This window comes from Phyllostomus discolor, chromosome 4 (assembly GCF_004126475.2).
Source record: "Phyllostomus discolor isolate MPI-MPIP mPhyDis1 chromosome 4, mPhyDis1.pri.v3, whole genome shotgun sequence".
Lineage (NCBI taxonomy): Eukaryota > Metazoa > Chordata > Mammalia > Chiroptera > Phyllostomidae > Phyllostomus > Phyllostomus discolor.
This window is the reverse complement of record NC_040906.2, coordinates 124,166,977-124,188,130: the sequence shown is the minus strand read 5'-3', so window position 1 is coordinate 124,188,130 and position 21,154 is coordinate 124,166,977. Positions and strand designations below refer to the sequence as shown.

At 42.8% G+C, this 21,154-nt stretch overlaps 1 long non-coding RNA gene and 1 other non-coding gene across 2 annotated transcripts; one reads left to right on the top strand and one right to left on the bottom strand.

The window, feature by feature from the left end:
• The first annotated feature begins 958 nt into the window (after positions 1 to 958).
• LOC114495914 lies at positions 959 to 1,122 on the top strand. Its single transcript, XR_003684570.1, has one exon. It is a non-coding gene; the product is annotated as a U1 spliceosomal RNA (small nuclear RNA).
• A 14,098-nt stretch (positions 1,123 to 15,220) lies between these two features.
• Positions 15,221 to 19,901, bottom strand: LOC118500213. The gene is made up of 2 exons (XR_004902769.1): positions 18,256 to 19,901; positions 15,221 to 15,522 (listed from the first exon to the last, which is right to left on the bottom strand). It is a non-coding gene; the product is annotated as an uncharacterized LOC118500213 (long non-coding RNA).
• Positions 19,902 to 21,154: the final 1,253 nt, after the last annotated feature.

The following is a 21,154-nucleotide window of genomic DNA, read 5'->3' as shown; positions in this document are numbered from 1 at the left end:
AGCCGCAGGGCCCCACCCGACACAAGCCCGTAGCTGGAGACTTGGCTACTCTTTGGTCTCCACCCTTAAATAGTTTTTATTTTTTGGCCTTCTTTTCAGTATGAGCAGTGGAACTAAGAAACTCTCAGACACAGGAAAGAATATTGAAATCTGGATTACCAGCACTATTCAAAGCTCATTAGTGAATAATCATGTTCTTTTTTAATGCTTTTTGAAAGCAAAGTCTTGGACTGGACTCCAGCAGTGGTGTGCCCGAGCCAGCTCAAACCAGTCATGAACCTAATTGTTAAATTTCAGGAAATTTGCAAGCCAGTTGTTAAATACACTAATTATTAAGGATTAAGTTACATAAAGTTAAAATGGAAGAAATATAATTTAAACAAAGGTATTCATCAAAACTCATTCTCTTCCTAGGTAGTTCACTGTGTTTTACTATTATCAGTGCTCTTGAGGTTATTCACACTATTGTGTGTGTCTGGTGGAAATGCCATACACCACTGTCACTGTGCACATCTCTCCCCAGCTCCTTGTCCAGTAATGTCCCACTGGCAGCTCAACATCAGACACGATGGCAGTGTTTATGTGGAAAACACTACAAATCACGTCTTTGTCCCTCCATGGTCCCAGAGCCAGCTGTCAACGTGTAGACTTGAAGGTGAGGTGGTCAATAAAAAATGACTCACCTACTCCCTGCCCTCAAGGTACTTATAATGGAGTGAGGGAGACAAGTCCTTCACAGCTTGAGGTGCCAGTGTCTCCTCTAAGATGTCGGACGGCGAAGTTAAGGGGCATGAGCTTTGAGGTCAGAGAGACCTGCCTTAGCATCCCAGTTTTGCCACTTGCTGACCACACCACAGCAGCCAGGGCAGGGCTCAGGCATGCTTCGGGACAGACAGACCAGTGGTTTTCAGCCATCCTCTGTTCTGATTGGTCTGGCCATTAAACATTTTAAATATCCGTACTTACCCCACAGGGGAGATACCAAGATTGTGAAGGTGGTTTTTCCAGGGCAAGGCGCACCTATTGCATGCCAGGTATGCCGACACCTGCAATTTCCCCAAATGTGGGACACTCGCCTGGATGATTTGTGGTAGTGAGGGACTGCATTCTCGATTACCTGCAGAGGAGAAACATTTTAAATATCAGCCATGGTTATAATTAAGGGATCTTACAGACCTCTAGAGATCACCCCCATTGCACCAGGGCCCAGGCCTGATTGGGAGGGAAAGGCTCAGAGAATGGCACACAGGTTCCCAGCCTCTGGCTGAACTTCTAGAACTCAAATCTGGAAAATGCTACTTAGCATACTTCATCAAACCTGAGGCACCTTTGCTTGTGAGATACACCTCTATTTCAGGGACCACTATTAAAGAAAAAGTTGCTGCCAAATAAACAATGACATGCCATCGGTTGTAAGATCAATGTTAAATCAATAAGATGTTGTATTGCGACCATTCAGGGTCAGGCAGGTCCATGGTATTTGTGCAGCTGGAATAATATTCACGGAGCTGTTGGGATGTCCGACACGCCTTTACTCAGGTGGGTGAGCCACGCATGCTGCAAGCTGCATGTCTGTCTGCATGTCACTGTATGGCACATGTCGTGACCCTTGCTCCCCAGCATGACACTCCTCATGGCACCTGTCCCCTTGCGTGTCTCTCTCTAGTGAGAAGCCCCTACTTGTTTAAGTACAATAGTGGAACAAAGCCAGGGAAAAAATGCAGAGCATTACATAACATAACATAATTCTGAGTATACAAGCCCACTTTGTGTTATGGGAACCGTTTATCGGACCCAGTCTCAAGGCTATGAGAACACTGGTTATCAGGCCCCTCCAAGGCTATGGGAACACTGCTTCCCTTAGTTACCCAGACACCTGCGTGAGGAAGCCAGACTGTCTCCACTTACCCTACAGATGTTAAAATGAGGAAAAGTGTGCATCTTAGAATCAACCAAATATGATACTGCATCTTCCACCAAAGGTAAAGATTAATTCTTAAGATGCTGCCAATTCAGTCAAAATTGGAAGAGCAGGTACTCATGAGTTTCTAGGAAGACAGGGGCCAAGGTAGAAAGGTAAGAGTAGGCTTCTGGAGCTCCTTGAAGCCCAGCTAAAGGATGTGGACTTCCTCCTGCAGGCGGTGGGCAGTCAGTCACTGGGGGTTCCTGGCCGAGGAGTATGACATCCCTGATCGTTTGGCCCTGGTGTCTGAAATAGTAGTTATGACTCCATCTGTCAATATAAGAATGTCCAAACCTGTAGAGAATTTTTATAAGAGTTTATTTGAGCCAAACTGATGACACGCTGGGAAGCATGATCTCAACTGCTCTGCTGAATGATAGTTTTGCAGTTTCTTCTGTACATTTGGAATTAAGGAGGGAGGTACAGAAATTACGGGAAGGTGGGAGAAAGCAAAGTACAAGATAGTTAAGAAGATCAAGTGCTCCCTTGAAGGTGATTATACCTGGGAGGGGTCTGAAAAAGGCTACTCTGACAGTTCCAAGGTGTGTTAACCTAGGTGCAGCAAGAACAGGGGACAGAGCTGCTGAAGACAAAGAAAACCCCCTCACGGAAGAAGTTCTAGGCCTGGGTCTTGACTGCCTACCATGATCTCCCCAGTTAGGAATTTATGATCAGATCTCACTGGGAAGTTACTCTCTGCCACTGAACTTGTCAGATTTATTATAGGCCCCCTTCTTCATTCACACATCTCATATCAAAGCATGAATTCCCCTCTCACTCAAGAGAGTTGGACTGGAGCAACTGCTGAGTTCAACTTTGACTAGCGCTGGTCAGTGTCTTCACTCCTGTTACAAATGAGGATGCACTCACGGGGAAGCTCTCTTTTAATAAGGAGCTCAGATATAATCCAGGAATTCCTGGGTATTTATCCAAGAAAATAAAAACTCAAAGAGATATCTGCACCACCATGTTCATTGCAGTATTATTTACAACATCCAAGACATGGAAACACCCAAATGTCCATCAGTGGGTGAATGGGTAAAGAAAATGTGAGATATATATATTTTCTGTCCAGAAGGTATCCAGCCACGTACTATGAAAAACAGATATTTATCGAAACATTGTACATAGGACAGTGATGCCTCAATCCCCTTCAAAGTAGGCACCTTGGGACCTCACACAGTTCTCCCAATTGCCGTCAGCTGCCCCGTTATATTTTACTGAATCTCATCAATGGTCTGAAAGCTCTTCCCTTTCAAAGGTGATTTTAATTTTGGGAAAAGCCAGAGTTGCAGGGTGCCAAATTTGAGCTGTAGAGGGGCTGAGTCACCTGGCTGATTTGATGTTTCACAAAAAAAACTCTACCCAAGATGTGATGCATGAACTGTGTGGGCACATTTTTGCTATGAAATTGCCAATCACCAGTTACCCATAGCTGCGGTCTTCTAAATCATCCAAATAGTTTCTGCAGAGGAATGTTCAAGCTTATGAAAAGTTTGATGCAGATTCGTTGCTCTACTCGCTCAGTCATTTTAATGTGAGAGCCACACAGTACAAATGCTCACTCAACATCATCTACTGCCCCCACTGACTAGTACAGTGAAGTTGTCCTTGTTCACACATGCACATTCCAGTCCACTCTGCTTGGCTGCCAGGTTACATCGATGTTGTGCACATACTGTTCTCATTATATTAACAATGGCTAGACTTTTTTCTGGACAGACCTTTATATATCACATTTGTATATATCACAAATATATATATGTATGTATGTATATATGTATATATGGAATATTACATTTAATGGAACATTACTCAGTTATAAAAAAGAATGAAATCTTGCTATTTGTAACAGCATGGATGGACATTGAAGGCCTTATGCTAAGTAAAATAAGTCAGACAGAAAAGGATAAATACAATAGATGTAAACTATACTTAAAATCTTAAAAATATATATATAAACCCAAGCTCATGGATATAGAGAACAGATTGGTGGTTGTTTGAGGCAAGGAGTGAGGGTGGGGATAATGAGTGAAAGGTGTCAAAAACTACAAATTTCCAGTTATAAAATGAATGTCATGAGAATGTAATTATAGTATGGTGACTATAGTTAATACTGTACCATATATTTGAAAGTAGCTAGGAGAATGGATCTTAAAAGTTCTTATCATGAGAAAAAAAATTGTAACTGTGTATAGTAATGTATATTCACTGGACTATTGTGGTGGTCATTTTGCCATATACGCAAATATCATTACATTGTAAACTTGAAACTAATATAATGTTATGTCAATTATACCTCAATTTCAAAAAAGTACTATTGACATTTAAAAAAAAATAAGGGGCTCAGATTTACCCATCTAGGTGTGCAGGGTCTGTGTGTCCTCTAAATCACAGAGTGACAAACCCTCTTGATAGAGGAACTCAGGAGTTAAAGATTTTAGCTTCATTTTGGCTTCAGTCATAGTTGATAGGCTTAAGTGATTAATGCAAGTGCAAAGCTCTTATTCCAGGGATTGGAATGCTCGACCTATGTGACTCCAGGAGGTCCACAAACAATTCAGCCTTTGTGCCCCAGGGGTCTGCAAGTGATGGAGATGGTATCTGAGCCATCCACAGATAAATACTAAGAAAATTGCCACGGACTGCAAGTTCTATCTGATTAACCTTTTCCTGAACCCCTTACCTACCCTTTCCTTCTCCCTGTGAAAAAGATCAGCTTGAGATGAGATGTCAATACAGTTCTCTAGGGTACATAACCTGCCATCTTCTCAGGTCACTGGCATTGAATAAAGCGCCCATCAAGATTCAGTTCTTGTCTCTACTTATTGGTTCTGGTAGTGACAGGCAGCATGAATGCCAATTTCATTTCCTGGCAACTCCATGAGGACACCTCCAATACTCTCCAGTAAGTCTGGGTATTTGGCAGGGTGTCCTGTTGGCTGCTTGTGATATAGACAGATCTGATCAGATCACTGGGGAGGAGGAGGAAGGAGCATAGGAGGAGATTGCCTGAGGCGATGGTAAATGGTCTTAGGATTGGCTGAGAAGCTGAATGCCTCCAGCATGGAATTATGGGCTAGAAGATTTAAAATGAAAGAAGGGCTCTCAGCCTTGCTGGCTCTTTGGCTCCCTCTTTTTCCTCCAGGATGCCTGAATGATTGTGCTACAGCTGCCTGCATTTCCCAATGGACAGTATATTGGATGGGAAGGAACTTCGGGCACAGCCTAGGATCAGGCTGGCCTGGCAGAGGGTGGCAGGGTTATTTTTCCTTCGGTGTTCTACAGGGGATAGGCTCTGAGGCAGAAGTTGGCTATTCTTCCAAAGTTGTGTAGCTTTTGTATCTTCTGTTGTTTTAGTTTGTGAACTAACTCTATAGAAATAAGATAATTTAAACTAACAGTGGGAATGATAGGATAACTCAGGTTTTAAAGAGTTTGGCCTTAACTGACAGGTTTAAGTGATTAAAGCTGTAACTAAACAGTTAAAGATTTTAGCCGTAATTGATAGGCCTAAGTGACTAATGCATGTGGAAATCTGTTATTCCAAAACTGTGTAATTTTTGAGTAAATGCCTCATTCCTTTATCACCAAACCTTGGCCTCCGGAATTTGCCCTACAGAGGGTGACAGTGGGCAGCAGGACCCCACTTGCTGTTCTGTAACACCTGGACTGGAGACTGCCTAGGAGCTGCCAAGTGATTTCACTCTGGGACTCTCCTCCAATTCTTGGCTTCCCCATCACCTTCACTTTCAAATGAATCATTGCTCTTTCTGGTTCAGAACTGAAGTCCCAGGTTATGACTCAGAATGGCTGACAGGAATTAAGGTGTCATCTGGTTTGTGTGATATTACAGAGCTCTGTTTGGTAGAATGGGGAGGGGGATCCTCCATTCTAGTACATAGCACTTTGGAGTGAAAATGGCTGACTGGTCAACCTATGTTTACAAACCTAAGAAAATGTGGGGCAGGGTTTTGTTATACTGCTTGGCTTATGCATAATCTGGACTCGGGAGAATGCTGGCTGCAGAACGAGTCTTTAAACTACTGTACTACACTGCAATTAGAGTTGTTTTGTCAAAGATCAGGGAAATGGGAAAATGGTCCAGAGAAAAGGGAAGCCTGTGGCAGACAGTAGAAGCTCAGAAGACCAAGAATATCAGGAGGGCTGCTGAGAGCATGGCCAGGGTTCCCGTTGCCCCTCCAGCCTTGGGAGATCCTCTTTCTTATTCAGCTGAAGGAGCTGAAGGAGGTGAGCCTGAATTGGTCTCTCCATCCTGAATCCATCAGGGAACCAAGCTCAGTGGAGGAGAAGCCTCTACTGAGACAGGGCAATCACACTGCAAGGGAAAAGGGCACTGAAACAATGAATGCCACAAGTGAGGGAAAAAGGGGGTGAGAAGCTGTGAATTTGGGTAAAACTACCAGTGGACAAAATTGTAGTCCTCTCTGATTGATACCAGAGCGACATATTCCATGGTCAATAGACCTCTAACTGAACTGTAACTAGAATTTCTGGAAGCCCTGAAAGCCAATTTTTTTTTTGAAGCCCTTAGAATATGCTGTGGGAGACACAGTTTTCCTCTTCTGGGAAGAGACTTTTTAAAAAAGATCTTATTTATTCTATTTTTAGAGAGAGAGGAAGACAGGGAGAGGGACAGAAACATTGAAGTATAAGAGATATATTGATAAGTTGCCTCTTGCATGCCCCCAACTGGGGACCTGGCCCACAACCCAGGCATGTGCCTTGACTGGGAATTGAAAATCATGTTCTCTCCAGAAGAACAGCTCCACCCACATGTTCCTCCAGAGCATGCCCAGCAGTTTGTTTTGAAACTGTGAGAAGGAGAAAAGTGTCCCTGGCCAGAAGAAATTAAGAATCCAGTAAACCCCATTGTATGGCCACTGGAAGGCCAGGGAGGGCTAAGCGAGCCTCCCTTGTTAAAGTTGACCTCAAATCAGGGGAAGGGCCTCCGAATACAAGGCAGTATCCCTTGCAAAAGGAGACCCTAGAAAGAATATGCCCCAAAAAGGATGTGAACACTTTTCCAAGGAGGACATACAGAGGACACATAGACACATGAAAGGATGCTCAGCATCACTAGCCATCAGAAAGATGCAAATTAAAATCACAATGCGATACCACTTCACTCTGGTCAGAATAGTCATTATTAACAAATCAACAAACAAGTGTTGGAGAGGATGTGGAGAAAAGGGAACCCTAGCGCACTGTTGGTAGAAATGCAGACTTGTGCAGCCACTGTAGAAAGCAGTATGGAATTTCCTCAGAAAACTAAAGATGGAACTGCCTTTTGATCCAGTGATCCCGCTGCTGGGATTATTCCCTAAGAACACTGAATCACCAATTCAAAAGAACCTATGCACCCCAATGTTCACTGCGGCACAATCTATAATAGCCAAGTGCTGGAAACAGCTTTTGTGCCCATCAGTGAATGAATGGATCAAGAAATGTGGTACATTTGTACAATGGAATACCATGCAGCAGAAAGGAAGAAGGAACTCCTAACTTTCACCACAGCATACATAGAATTGGCGAGCATAATGCTAAGTGAAATAAGTCAGGCAATGAAAGACAAATACCATATGATCTCACCTATAAGTGGAATCTAATGAACAAAACAAACAAATGAGCACAATAGAGCCAGAGACATGGAAATAAAGAACAAACTGACAGTCATCAGAGGAGAGGGGGAAGAGAGAAAACAGGGAAAAAGGAGAAGGGTCTAGTTGAGGAACATGTATAAAGGACCTATGGACAAGGACAACAGGGTGGAAACTAACTGAGGGAGCAGGGTGTGTGGGCAGGACAGGGGAGAGCAACAAGGGAAAAATTGGGACAACTATAATTGAACAACAATAAAAAAGAAAGAATACACTCAATAATTGAGAAGATTCAGAAATATGGACTAATTCAATTCTGCCATTCCCCATACAAGACTTAAGGGTCATAAATGACATTGTGCAGAGAAGTATACTCAGGGACAGCCTCTGGTATTCAGTATTGGAATTAAAGATGCTTTCTGTTGCATTCTGGTTGACCGAGACTCTCAACTGTTGTTTGCTTTCAAATGGAAGGACCTGGAATATCAGGTTATGACTCAGCACTGCTTTTTTGAGGAACCTATGTCAAACAAACTTTTATTTCATGTCTTGTAGGTATTTGTATTTCTCTGGAAAGGTAATTGGGGACCTATGGTAATTCTCGAAGACAGGGAAGTGTTTTCTTTAAAAAACCCCAATGTCAGCCCTGGCTGGTGTGGCTCAGTGGATTGAGTGAACTAAAGGGTTGACAGTTGGATTCCCAGTCAGGACACATGCCTGGGTTGCAGGCAAGGTCCCCAGTAGGGGGCACGTGAGAGGCGACCACACATTGATGTTTCTCTCCCTCTCTTTCTCCCTTCCTTCCCTCTCTAAAACAAAAACAAATAAATAAACAAACAACAACAACAAAACTATGCTAATGTAGCCCTAGCTGGGAAATGTGAAACGTTTGTCAACTGTACTAAACATTATTTTAGATGAATTGCAACACTAGCAGTAATGTATCTTATGCTGTTAGTCACATCAAATTGCCTACGGGACAGTTTCTAGTATGTAGAAGGACTGTTTATTCAATAGCAAAGTGATTTTTAAATAATCCTATCTGCTTTTATGTGGTTTTAGCTTGTATTTCTTTAACTGAACTTATCTTATCTTACAGAAATAAAATAATTGAAAACTAACAGGGGGAATGATAGGTGAACTCAGGACCTGGAATTCATGACCTACTTGACTCCAGGAAGTCAACCACAAGCAGTTCAACCTTTGTGCTCTGGGGGCTCTGTCTGAGCCATTGTGTTCCAGGGAAGGAACGTCAGTGACTCAGATAAAGAACTCTTGATCCACAGATAAAGAAATGCCAGGAAAATTGCCACAGACTACAACTCTTATCTGATTAACATTTTCCCAAACCCCTTACCTACCCTTTCCTTCTCCCTGTGTAAAAGGTTGGCTCAAGATGAGATGTTAAGATGTTTTTGGAAGGTATACAACCCACTGTCTTCTCAGATCACTGGCATCTGAATAAAGCACCCATAAAGATTTGATCCTTGTCTCTACTTATTGGTTCTGGTAGTGACAGGCAGTGCAAACACTGACTTTTCTGATTTCACTATTTGTACCCACCTGAGAACTCTGCCCTGGAAACCCAAAGGCCTGGCCTGGACAGAGGGATACTTTGCACAGATGGAGACTTTAGGAGTCACTGAATACCAGTTGTGCCACCTACTTCATCCCTTTTCCCTAGTCCAGACAATTTGGAGATTCTTTTGAGTACATTTATAATTAGGGGGGGGCGGGAATCTCAGCATCACCTATGGAAGTATCCCAAGAAATCACCTCATTGCCACACTTTTTCTGATTGGGAAGTGGAGACTTGAAAAAAAGATGAGCATGGCTGGCCTGAAGTAACCCACCAAGGCGTGCCAGAGAAATCCAAGTCTCCTGCTACCCCTGGGGCATGCTGGGAGAGTCATCTCCCAGGCACACTCTGTCTACTCTGAGTCCTTGGCAAGTTACTGACCATCTCTGGGCTTCCGTTTTCTTCTCTGTGAAATGGGGTTAGTAATAGCTTCTACTACAGAGGGCTGTTGACAGGATTAAATACATAAATCCATGAGAGAGGCTTAGGCAGTTGCCTGCCAGCCAGTCACTGCTCCATAAAGAGTGACTGTTCTGTAGTTCTTCTGTGCAGTCTTAGGCTGCCTCCCCTCACCACATCACTCCTGCTATCAAACTGGAGGGCTGAACTTTGAGACTTAGGGACAGAAGCATCTGTGGAATTTGCTCCCCTTGCTAATCTGGCAAAGTCAACAAACCATTTCTGTTCAAATCAGAGGAGCCTCTGGAGATGTTAGGTCATGACATTGAATAGCTCCACATGTGAGGCACTGAGCACTGGGTGGAGGGATCTTCAGAAAGCAGGAGGTTTCTGAGGGCTGGGGGAAGCCGGCTGAGTGTGGAGGGGAAGGAGAATGATGCAGCAGCCACGGGGCTCTTGGGTTGGGGCACTTGGCACGGAACTGAGTGCAGAGGGCCAGGACAGGGGATGTGATGTGGGCCTTTATGACTAGAGAGGAAGGGGACTCAGAGCCTATGAAAAGAACCATTTTCTGTGGTGCTCAGGAAGGGCCTCTCACGGGGGATTTCCTACGCAGGGCTCCAGGCCTTGGCTGCCTTCCCAGGGAAAGGTGGTGTTTGTCGTGGGGATCCTGCACACTGCTCAGCTTTAGTTCAGTGACTAACGGTGTCCACCCCTGTCTCTGACACTGCCGGTCTCCCTGAGCCTTGTTCCGCTGGGAACAAAACGCTCTTTGCTTCAATCACACACTTGAGATGTCTGAGGCGAGACAGGGACACTGAGGTCACAGCAGAAGTGGAATAGAGGGGAATAGAAGTTATGAACAATGCTGGAGTAAGGGGAGGGTGCGGGCCACGAAGGGCATGCCCTCACGATGGGACACAGTGGGTTATTTCAAAGAAATGGGCCCTTGGCATGGCCTTTAAGGTGGCCCAAGCCCACTGGCAGCCCCCCGGCCATGGCCCATGCTCACGTGGCTCTTCAAAGCAACTCAATGTGGCCTAAGGCAAAATGCACTTGGAGAGAAAATTTTCAAAATTATCTTTTTAAAAAGCACACTCCATGTCCTTTTCTTCTTTTTCTCATCCCCAATCAAAAAGTAGAGTATACACTATTGAAAAATCACATCTCAGAAGCAGCATGCACCTCCTGACAACATCTGCCAAGATTTCCGATGAGGCCAATAGAAACGTGTTCCATTTTCATGTTGTTTAATGAATAGATGGAATCTTTGCACACCTGTTCAGGCGCGATGATGACGATACTATTGCTGGAGACATTGCACTGCAAACACAATCTACCCCCTGCCCGTGTCCAGCCTCCCTTCCTCTTTTTTCTCTCTTCACTCTTTACAGTCCTGTGTCTCCCCTCTTCTCAGGTTTGCTTTGTTGCTCTCACTTTTCCTTTTCTCCCTTCATTTCTTTCCTCACCTCAGTGCCCTGCCCAGCTGACAAAAACCTGTGGGACAAAGTGAGGGATTCAGTCATGTCAGGAGGAGGGGCTGCTGAGAAGACAATGTGGCTAGGGGCCAGCTGCCAGATCAGGAGAGAGAGGAGTCTTTGGACCCCTCCTCACAGCCCTGGGGCATCCTGCTGTGTGAGGCCCTTTCTGACTTCAGCCCAGTCCCAGAAACATCTGCGCCTGCCCCATGTCCAACCTCATCAGCAAGGAATCAAGACAGACAGCAATGTGCACAGCTAATTCCTGCTAAAGAAACAACAGATGGAATGGGTTTAATACATTTAACATCCAGGAATATTTTGCATCATAGCTGGATACTTTCTGGGTACATAACTGATTTGTGAGGGAATGAAATTTTAATGTTGGAATATAAGCACAAAGATTTAAAATGAGGGGGCTAAGTTTCAGGGGCAGAAAGAGCCTTCCTTGTATTTTTTAAATCATTCACTCCTTTTTATCAACAAGTATTCATTCACTCAGCACCTACTATGTGGCACAGAATAAAATGATTACTAAAGCACATAGATGGAAAAAATATGATTCCTGCCTGTCAGGGCCCTAAAATCTACCCCAAGGCAAAGGTCTACCCAACCTAAATACAGCTTTGGTCATGCACATCTCTCCCGTGTGAAGCAGGATGCCCTTGGGAATCCTTCACCATGGACTAACTGTATAAAGAAGGGATGGTAGAGACTCCTGCATATTGATCCATTAGTCCATCCACCCATCCACTCTTCCACACATCCATCCATCTGTTCATCCATCTACCTATTGATCCGCCCATCCATCACTTATCCACCTACCCTTCCAACTATTCACCCATCTACCCTTCCACCTATCCTCCTACCTGCTACCCATCTGTTTACCCACCCATCTATCCATCCTTCCAAGCATGTGGTAAGAGGTCAATTATAGCTTAGTGGGGAGCAGGGCACACCTAACCAACTATTGTGGTAGGAAGCTGGGCAAAGACAGTGCCCTGGTAGTTTTGTGTAGTGTCATGCCTGACAATTCACATGTGAATGGTTCCTGAAGACAGGGCTGTGATCTGAGAAACAAAGATAAATTTCAAGGGCTGGTAACAAAGGTTTACAGGGAGGTGCCTACATTTAATCAAGATAGTGCCTACCTCTCTCCCCTGTCTAGGAGGGAGCTGCCCAGGGAAGGCAGGCACAGCAGCCAAGCAACGGTGCTTCATGAAAACCTTCTCTCTACTTAGTCCTTTCTTTAGAGATTGTCCTCGATGTGATGGCCCACTGCATCACAAAGGTGCTGTTCTGAAAATTATTGCTTTCTCCTTGGACATAGAAAAAATAAGGTAAATGTTTTGGTGGGCAGTTGAAGTTCTCCATATACTGTCTATTGCTAGATAACCCCCAAATTGGGGCCTCAGTGGAAGTCAATGCCTAAAATTGTTGCCTTGTTCCCCAAATGTTGTATTTCAGTATTTTTCTGGTTGGGGGTTTTCTGACTGAAATTTACTCATTTCTAATATCAATTTGAGCTATGTCTCTTTTTAAAAAATGCTCCCATCTCCCCATCTGAAAGTCAGGTGGCAGTCATTAGTTGTCTGAAATTAATTCGTCCCTAGATGAGAAGAGAAATCAGAGACAAGTTGTTAGAGCCCTTCACTGTCTGGTTCCCACATCTTAACTTTATCACTGAGTCACTAGCTGATATTGGGCAGGGGACTTGGTTTACTGAGTTATTGCCTATCTGCTAAAGAAGAGCAGGCATGGGGTCTAGGGGGCATGGGGTCTAGAGGGAGCGTGGGGTCTATAGGGAGCATGGGGAGTAGAGAGGGCATGGGGTCTAGAAGGGGCATGGGGTCTAGAGCCAGTGTTGGGAGCACTGAGCCAGGAGAAAGAGGCCCTTGTCCCCAACCCAACTCATGAAATCCTTACTAACTGCAGCAAGTTTTGAGCTTTCCTTTCTTTGTCTCTAATGTGAGGGGAGAGGTTATGTGATCTTTAAGGTAGTTTCTAAAACCTGGAATCATAATTTCACTCACTCTGGCATTTTGCATATTTAAATCAGGGTGTTATTTCTAACAACATGCTCCTCTAGATGAAAAAAATTCCCCAAACCATCATGACACATGATATGGCATTTTGCACTCGGTTTCACTGTTTTAAAATGTAAATATAATAGAAGCCACAGTGGTTACTAGAATGATGGAATTGAAGTAACACATTCAGTTTCTTCATTTTTAAAATCACCGTGCTATCACTGTTTCAAATTTCTGGTTCAAATGCAAGATTCTGCAGTACCTTAGGGTTGGAGACATGCCTGTGCTGGGAATAAGCTCAGACAATTCCAAATGGATATGAACTTAAAACAAATGAGTGCATCTGAGACCACATATATCTGATTCAGCTGTGTATATAGGAGTTCCTAGGATTAACTTGCATATAGAATGCAATGTCTGTTAAAAAATAAATGGTAAAAATATGCTAAGTTAAACCTTACATATATATTAAGACTCAATAGTAACTACAGATGCTTAGAACTTAGACCAAATAATTTGGGGGAGAGAACAGTGTTTTTATCAACATTGTTTAGAGTTGTCATGGTGATAATAAAAAAGCAGACCAGTATTTAGTCAGTTTTATCATTTAGAAAGCTTTTGAATTGTGTAATAATTTTAGATTTATGGGAGAGTTTTAAAACTAGTATAGACAGTCCCCTTATATGTTTCACTCAACTTCTATAACCATAGTACATTTATCAAAACACAGAAATTAACACAGATGCAACACTATTAAGCAAACAACAGACTTTATTTGGATTTTAGCAGTATTTCCACTATTGCCCTCTTTCTGTTCCAGGGTTCAGTCCAGGATACCACATTGCCTTTCAGGTTTATCATTGTTTTAAGATTCTTTACAGATCATGCAAGCCCCTGGTCCTGCCCCCAAGGCTGCCACTCCCACCACCATGCCCCTGGTATGCTGCTGTGGTACTGGGGGAGGGAACATCTGATGGCGGGAACATCTGATGGCTGTGAAGTTTTATCCTTTGGTGAGCAGTGCCGTTGCACCTGACATGATGTGCTGGACCATCAGAGCACAGACGCTCCACTTTGTCAAGCTGGGGACCCTTCAGCCAGACACTCCAACAGTGCCTGTTGTGTTGGTGACATTTGTAAGGCTCATGGGCCTACTGCATAGAAACCAGAATGAAGGTTTGTTTGGGGCAAAAGTGTTGTGAGTCCTACAAGGCAAAGAAGCAAAAGTATAGAGTAAAAAACCTTGAAAAAAATCACAGTGCAGAAGCATCTGGATGGCTGCTCCACACCAATTCTCCTCGTTTCTGGCTATGAAAAGATTTTTTAAAAATAATAAATATTTACTAAATCATACTCTATTTCAGGTGCTGTTCTAGGCTCAAAACAAAGGCCCCTTCGTTTGGAGCTTGAGTTCTAGCAGGATAGAAGTGAAGAAGGTTTCGTCACTGGGTGTGGTGCACATGTGTGGGAGCAATGGATATACAAGGCCAAGTTCACATTAAAACCTACAGTGCGCGTCCAGCAGCCACTGTGGGAACTTGCTGTAGATATTAATTACATCTTCAGTTGGCCAAAAACTTAGCTTTTCCACATGATGGCTCTAGCAGTGCTTAGTTGTCTTTAACTTCATTTGAAACAATTTTGTTAGATTGTATTGTGACAGCTGTCATAAGTGTGAATTAAAAAAAAAACTTATCAAAATTGGTGAATTCTTGTACAGCCATTTTAATATTGAAGATGGAAGAGAATATGTAACATTTTTGGCTTATTATGCTTTATTATTTCAAGAAAGGTAAAAATACAGCTAAATGCAAAAAAAGATTTGTGCAGTGTGTGAAGCAGGTGCTGTGACTGATTGAACATGTCAAAAATGGTTTGTGAAGTTTCTTGGTACTGTTGACACTTTAGGAAATAATTCTTTGCTGTGCGGCTGTCTTATGCATTGGAAGATATTTAGCAGCACCCCGGGTCTCTACCCACTAGAAGTCAATAGTGGGAGTTAGCTGATGTACTCAAAATATCCAAATCAATAAAGTTAATGGTGAAAGTGAAAAATGTCTTTTATTTTATGGAAAAAGCCATATGGACTTTTTTGGCCAACTCAAAACATTCATTTCTGAGAATTCTTCCAGCAACTGTGTCATTAGTACTTGTTCAGGTAAGGGGTAGTAAGGATCTTCAAAAACAGCTGGAATTCCTTCTGGTCCTTCTGAGGATACCTTCCTGGTGAAGTTAATCCAATCATGCCAGTTCCACTCGCCTTGCCGATGACTATTTTAGGAATGTTCTCGTGGTGCTATTATGGCCAGTGAGGCATGAGGGGATTCCAGGGTTTCTGAGAAAGTTTTCTTTACACTTCAAAATGCTCCTCTTCTTGTCTGATGTTGGGTTTTATATGAAGGATGGAGTGCCTGGAGCTGCTGCAGCCACTTTGTAATCACAAGGAACAAGCCTGTGACAAAAGCACACACAAAGTGGCAGAGTGGAAGCATATTAAGATGCTAGTCTTTGATGAATCACTTATCCCTGGGAATGAACTAACTCAGGGAATCGTGTTATGTGAGAAAATACATTTTCCACTTTGAGGGCTGGTGGTCACATTTATGCCAACCACAGCACAGCATCTCTTACTCAGTCACTCATGCAACCAACACTTGATGAGAACATACCACGTGGGACACTTTGTGCTGCTGGAATATAAGTGTGAGTGGATGGATTCCTTCCCTGAAGGGTCATACCATCCAAAAGGGGGATGAAAGGGACAGACAAACACTGGTTGCAGGAGAACCTGCTGCTACCTGAGAGGCGTGCACAAGATGCTGTGTGCGTGCCTCCAACCTAGCACTTTGAAGACAGCTTTGCAAAGGAAGAGGTACATAGTCTTTATCTTGAAGGATGGTTACCTTTTAGGCAAAGGGATATGGCACAAGGGCCTTGTGAGTGGAACACAGACACAGAGAGGCACAGATGGTGCCTACCTGATCAGTGCCACGCTTTAGGGAGCCTGAAAGGCTATAGTACAGTCCAGCCAAAGGAACCCAGTGCTGACCTGCTGGTCTGAGTCCTGGTTCAGTTACCACTAATTATGTGGCTCTTGGTCATTCATGTGTCTCGGAACAGCTTCAAGAAGGGGTTGGTAATAACTGTCTTGCCTCCCTCACAGGGCAACCATAAATACAAAATAAATGTGAGAGGTTATTATCTTCTCCACCTCTAGACATAACTATATACGCACCCATTCCTAGGCCCCTGCCCAGTCTCTGAGGAATTTTCTTTTCTCCTGTCATTGGAGCTACCCTCTAGTCTCCTCCTTAGTTTCATCAATGATATTTCCAGTACTTTATAGATTTTGTTCATTTATCTTTAGAGAAAGGGGGAGGGAGAAAGAGATGGAGAGAAATATCTATTGGTTGCTCTCAACAACCCCCGACCAGGGACCTGGCCCACCACCCAGGCATGTACCCAGACTGGGAATCAAACCCGCGGCCTTTCAGTTGGCAGACTGGTGTTCAGTCCACTGAGGCACTCCAGCCAGGGCTGTATTTTCAGTATTTTAAATCCTCTCTCCCTCTATCCTGAGTGTTTCTTCTCTGTCTCCAAACACACACCAATCTCAAAAAATAAATATATGTAATTTTAAGATCTTTCTTTAGATCTTCTACATCCCCACAAATGTCAGCTATTTCCATTTTCTCACCAAACTTCTTAAAAGAATAGACTGTTTTCTCTCCTCCTTCTCTAGTCTTCTTCCCACTGGTGAGCCCATTCCAATGCCCAATTAAGGGTGGGCTCTTAGCCTTGGCTGGTATGGCTCAATGGATTGAGTACCTGCCTGAGAACCAGAGTCACCAGTTTGATTCCCAGTCTAGGGCACATACCTGGGTTGTGAGAGGCAACAACACATTGATGTTTCTTTCCCTCCTTTCCCCTCTCTAAAAATAAATTAAAGGAAAAAAAAAGAGTGGGCTCCTAAAGGCCACGATGCCTACACGTGAGGCTTCGTCTTGTTCTCATCCGACCTGATGTGACCTCCCTTGTGAAATGCATGTGTTCGTGCTTTCCTAGCCCCACCCTTTCCTTTTCCTCCTCCTTCTTTCTTAGTGTGGGGTTCCCTAGGATTATGTTGACCTAGGTTTTTTTTTTCCCCTCATTCAGCACACTCTCCAGGGAGCACTTACTTATACACATGGCTTCAACAGTCCCATTGTAGATGAACCACAAATATTGTTTAATTCTGGTTTTCCCTCCCTAAATCCAATCCAGCAGTTTTGAGCTGACTTGTCAAAGTGCTGATGTGGGTGTCCTGTGACTCCACTACTCAAGCCCAGCTGGTTCAAAGCTGAGGCCATCTTCTTCTCTTTCGCATCATTTATATCACTCCCTATATATACTATCCTAAAATTCTGACTCCTCCAACTCCTGTATTTCTTACCATAAAGCCAAATCCAATTAATTAACCCTTGAAATGTCTCTGAAATAACTCATCTTTTTTTGATTCTTATCAAACTATTCTTTGTGAAGTGGGTTTTTTTTTTTTTTTTTTTTTTTTTACTGGACTGTTATAATAGTTTTTCAAGTGGTCTTCCTGATACCACTCTTTAAATAAACATGATTTTTCATATTTCTGATAATTCTCTCTCTCCAAACAGATTTGGTCTTGATTAAAAACTACCTGTTCCTTCCCATTGTTGGCAGAATTTGAAATTCTTTAAAAATTTCTTTCAGCTTTTTTATTATAATTGACAAAATTGTAAGATTACTTAAAGTATACAACATGATGACTTGATTATATGTATACATTGAAATTCATAATTTATCATGACATTCAAAACCCATTACAATCCTGAACTCTTTATAATTCATCTTCAAACTCTCTTCTGCATTCTATCAGTAAAATCCTTCTTGATAAAAGTCCAGCCCAAATATCCCCTTCCCTATGCTCCAGACAGAATTAAGTTACCTTTGTTTACATTCATAGCTTATATATTTCAAGTCCTTCTTAGATTCACCATCATCACACTAAATTGTAATAATGCCTCCGTTTCTTCTAAAAGATTATAAGCTCCATCAGGGTTATTAATTACCTCTAGTTGCATAACATATGACAACAGGATTTTGCGACTTAAACCAGCAAACACTGACTATCTCACCATTGCTCCGTATCAGGAATTTGGGAGTGGCCTACCTGGCTAGTTCTGGCTCAGGGTCTCTCATCGCTTTGGAACCAAGAGGTCAGCTGGGTCTGCAATCATCTGAAGGCTTGACTGGGGCTGGAGGATCGGCTACCAAGATAGCTCACTCACATACCTGGCAATTTAGTGCTGGTTGTTGGTGGGAGGCCTTTGTTCCGTGCCATCAGGATGTCTTCATTAAGCTGCTTGAGTATCCTTACAACATGGCAGCTGGCTTCCCCAGAGCAAGTGATCCAAGATAAGAGAAAGGAGAAAACCCAAAATGCCTTTTATGACCTAGTCTTGGAAATTATCACATATTCTATTTGTTAGCAGTGAGCTACTAAGTCCAGGTCACACTCAAGGGGGTGGGGGGATTATTTGCCACCCCTTGAAGGGAGGAGTATCAAACAGCTTGAGGACAGTTTTTAAAACTATCACATGGTTGTCTTACCTTTCTGTTTCTGGTAACTAGCACAGTGTCTGGCACTTAGTAGGTACTCAATAACTGTTTCTAATACAATGACATATTAGAGGGGGAAGCATTGAAGGAAGGGCATCCATGGGTTACAAGTGTGGGCCAGGTGAAGAATGGTGGAGCTGGGAGATGGTGGGAGATACTCTGAGGTAAAATTCATAGGCTCCATAACTGATTGGATGAGAGGGGTTGAGATGAGATCCATTTGGGTTGAAGATGGTTTTAAAACTAGGACTTAGAGGTAGTTGTGATGGCTGAAGTAGGCATTTAATACTTCTCCCACAGGGTTTCAAGGTAGTGAAATATCAAACCATGTATCTGAGAACCCTATGTCTAATTGCTCAATTATACCCGAAAGAGCCCAGGACTGGAGGTCAGCAATACAGGCACAGATTAAGGTATTCCCTTTACTTCAGGTTTCCCATTTATAATACCTATCTCAGGACATTTAACCTAAAGTCATTGTTCAGAGGTCAATAACATCCCATTTTGTGCAAAAAAATTCCCACCACAACATCTTTTACACATGGTCTTGTGGAAACAGTAGGTAACTATTAGGTTGAATTGTCTGAAATGCTGGTATTCCAGTTTTCATCGATAATGAAACCAATTTCATAAGGTTCAACCTAATCGATGTGGCTGCAGTTTGAAAATTTGAATACTGAGGAATGGAATGGAAAAATAAAGTGGAGTCACTATAGTCAAGCTGCTAAATTACTAAAATGAAGTACATTGAGGTATGAGAAAAGGATTTTATTCTTATTTAAACTAGCGTGGGAACTTAAACTTTTGATCATTCCAGTCCTGCACCAGCGCCTGGATTATACCTCAAACCTGGAGAACTACGGAAACAATATTCACATATTCAGCCCATTTGACATTCATTACCCAGCCCACCTGCCATCCAGAGGATTACCATCTTGGACTATAATCAGAGGCTAATAATGCAGGACTGATTCATCTCAAGAATGTACTTTTTCCTCTTAAGAACCCTCAGCTTTTCTTTCTTCTTGGAGAACATTCTAGGTATTGCCCAGTTGTTTCTGGTTTGCAAACCCTAAGACCCTGAATAAAACTTTATCATTTATTTCTAGCCAAAGCCCTGATTTATTTAAGCTCAGCTGAAAACACCTATTCATAGGTGGAAAATTGAGATGCTCCAGAGTTCTTGATCTTTCTATTTCTTTTTTTTTTTAAGATTGTATTTATTTATTTTTAGAGAGGAAAGGGGAGGGGGGAGAGAGAGAAAGAGAGAGAGAGGTCAATGTGCGGTTGCTGGGGGTTATGGCCTGCAACCCGGGCATGTACCCTGCCTGGGAATCGAACCTGCAACACTTTGGTTCGCAGCCCGCGCTCAATCCACTGAGCTACGCCAGCCAGGGCGATCTTTCTATTTCTGATAACACTAAGGTCCAACTTTAAGGAAGGTCAGTTTGTTTTTATTAAGATTTTATTTACTTTTAGAGAAGGGGGAAGGGAGGGAGAACAAGGAGAGAAACATCAATGTATGTTGCCTCTCATAGGACCCCAACTGGGGACCTCAACCCAGGCATGTGCCCTGACTGGGAATTGAACCAATGACCCTTTGGTTCACAGGCCAGCACTCATCCACTGAGCCACAAGTCAGGTTAAGAAAGGTCAGTCCTGAAGATAAATGAAGGTTAGTCTAATTCGCGGGTACCACATTCCCATTTCCTTAAGTTATTTAAAGGAATTACAGACCAAAGACTGCTAAATACTAGGGTCAAGAAACTTTAAGATGTGAAATTTATCTAGGAACCCTAGATAAGTCTAGTGTTAATCACATTTCATACTGTGTCATTTTTAAGAAATCATATTTACTTAGAAGTGAAATAACTATAGACCTAATAATAAAGAATGAATAAGAATAGTTTTTTTCCCGACAAAAAGTAATTAGTTGACTCCATTACTGGTGGAAATCAATGATTTGTCAATATAAATTAATTTATTAAAAGTGCCACTTGTGCTTTCCAAGATTACTTTTAAAACTGAGTATTAGCCCTGGCCGGGTAGCTACGTTGTTTAGGGCATTCTCCCCATATGTCATGGTTGCAGGTTCCATCTCTGGTCAGGCAGGGCACATACAAGAAGCAAACAATGCATGCATAAGTAAGTGGAACAACACAAATCAATCTCTCTCAAATAGTAAAAAAATAAAAAAATACAACTTATTTAACTCTCAGTGAGGAAGTTCTTCAGTGTTTATTCTTCCATTTCTACGTATCAATTGATACTGAAGGTAGACTTTGGGTAAGACGTGTAAAATGGATTTACACTAGCGCACCGGTTTCAGAAGAGCGAGCAACAATGCACACATCCATTCCCCGCCCCCATCCCCCAATTTGGAACCAAGGCTCCCCAAGGGCAAGGTCTTTTTTGTTTGTTTGCTGCATAATCCCAGCATTATGAACCAT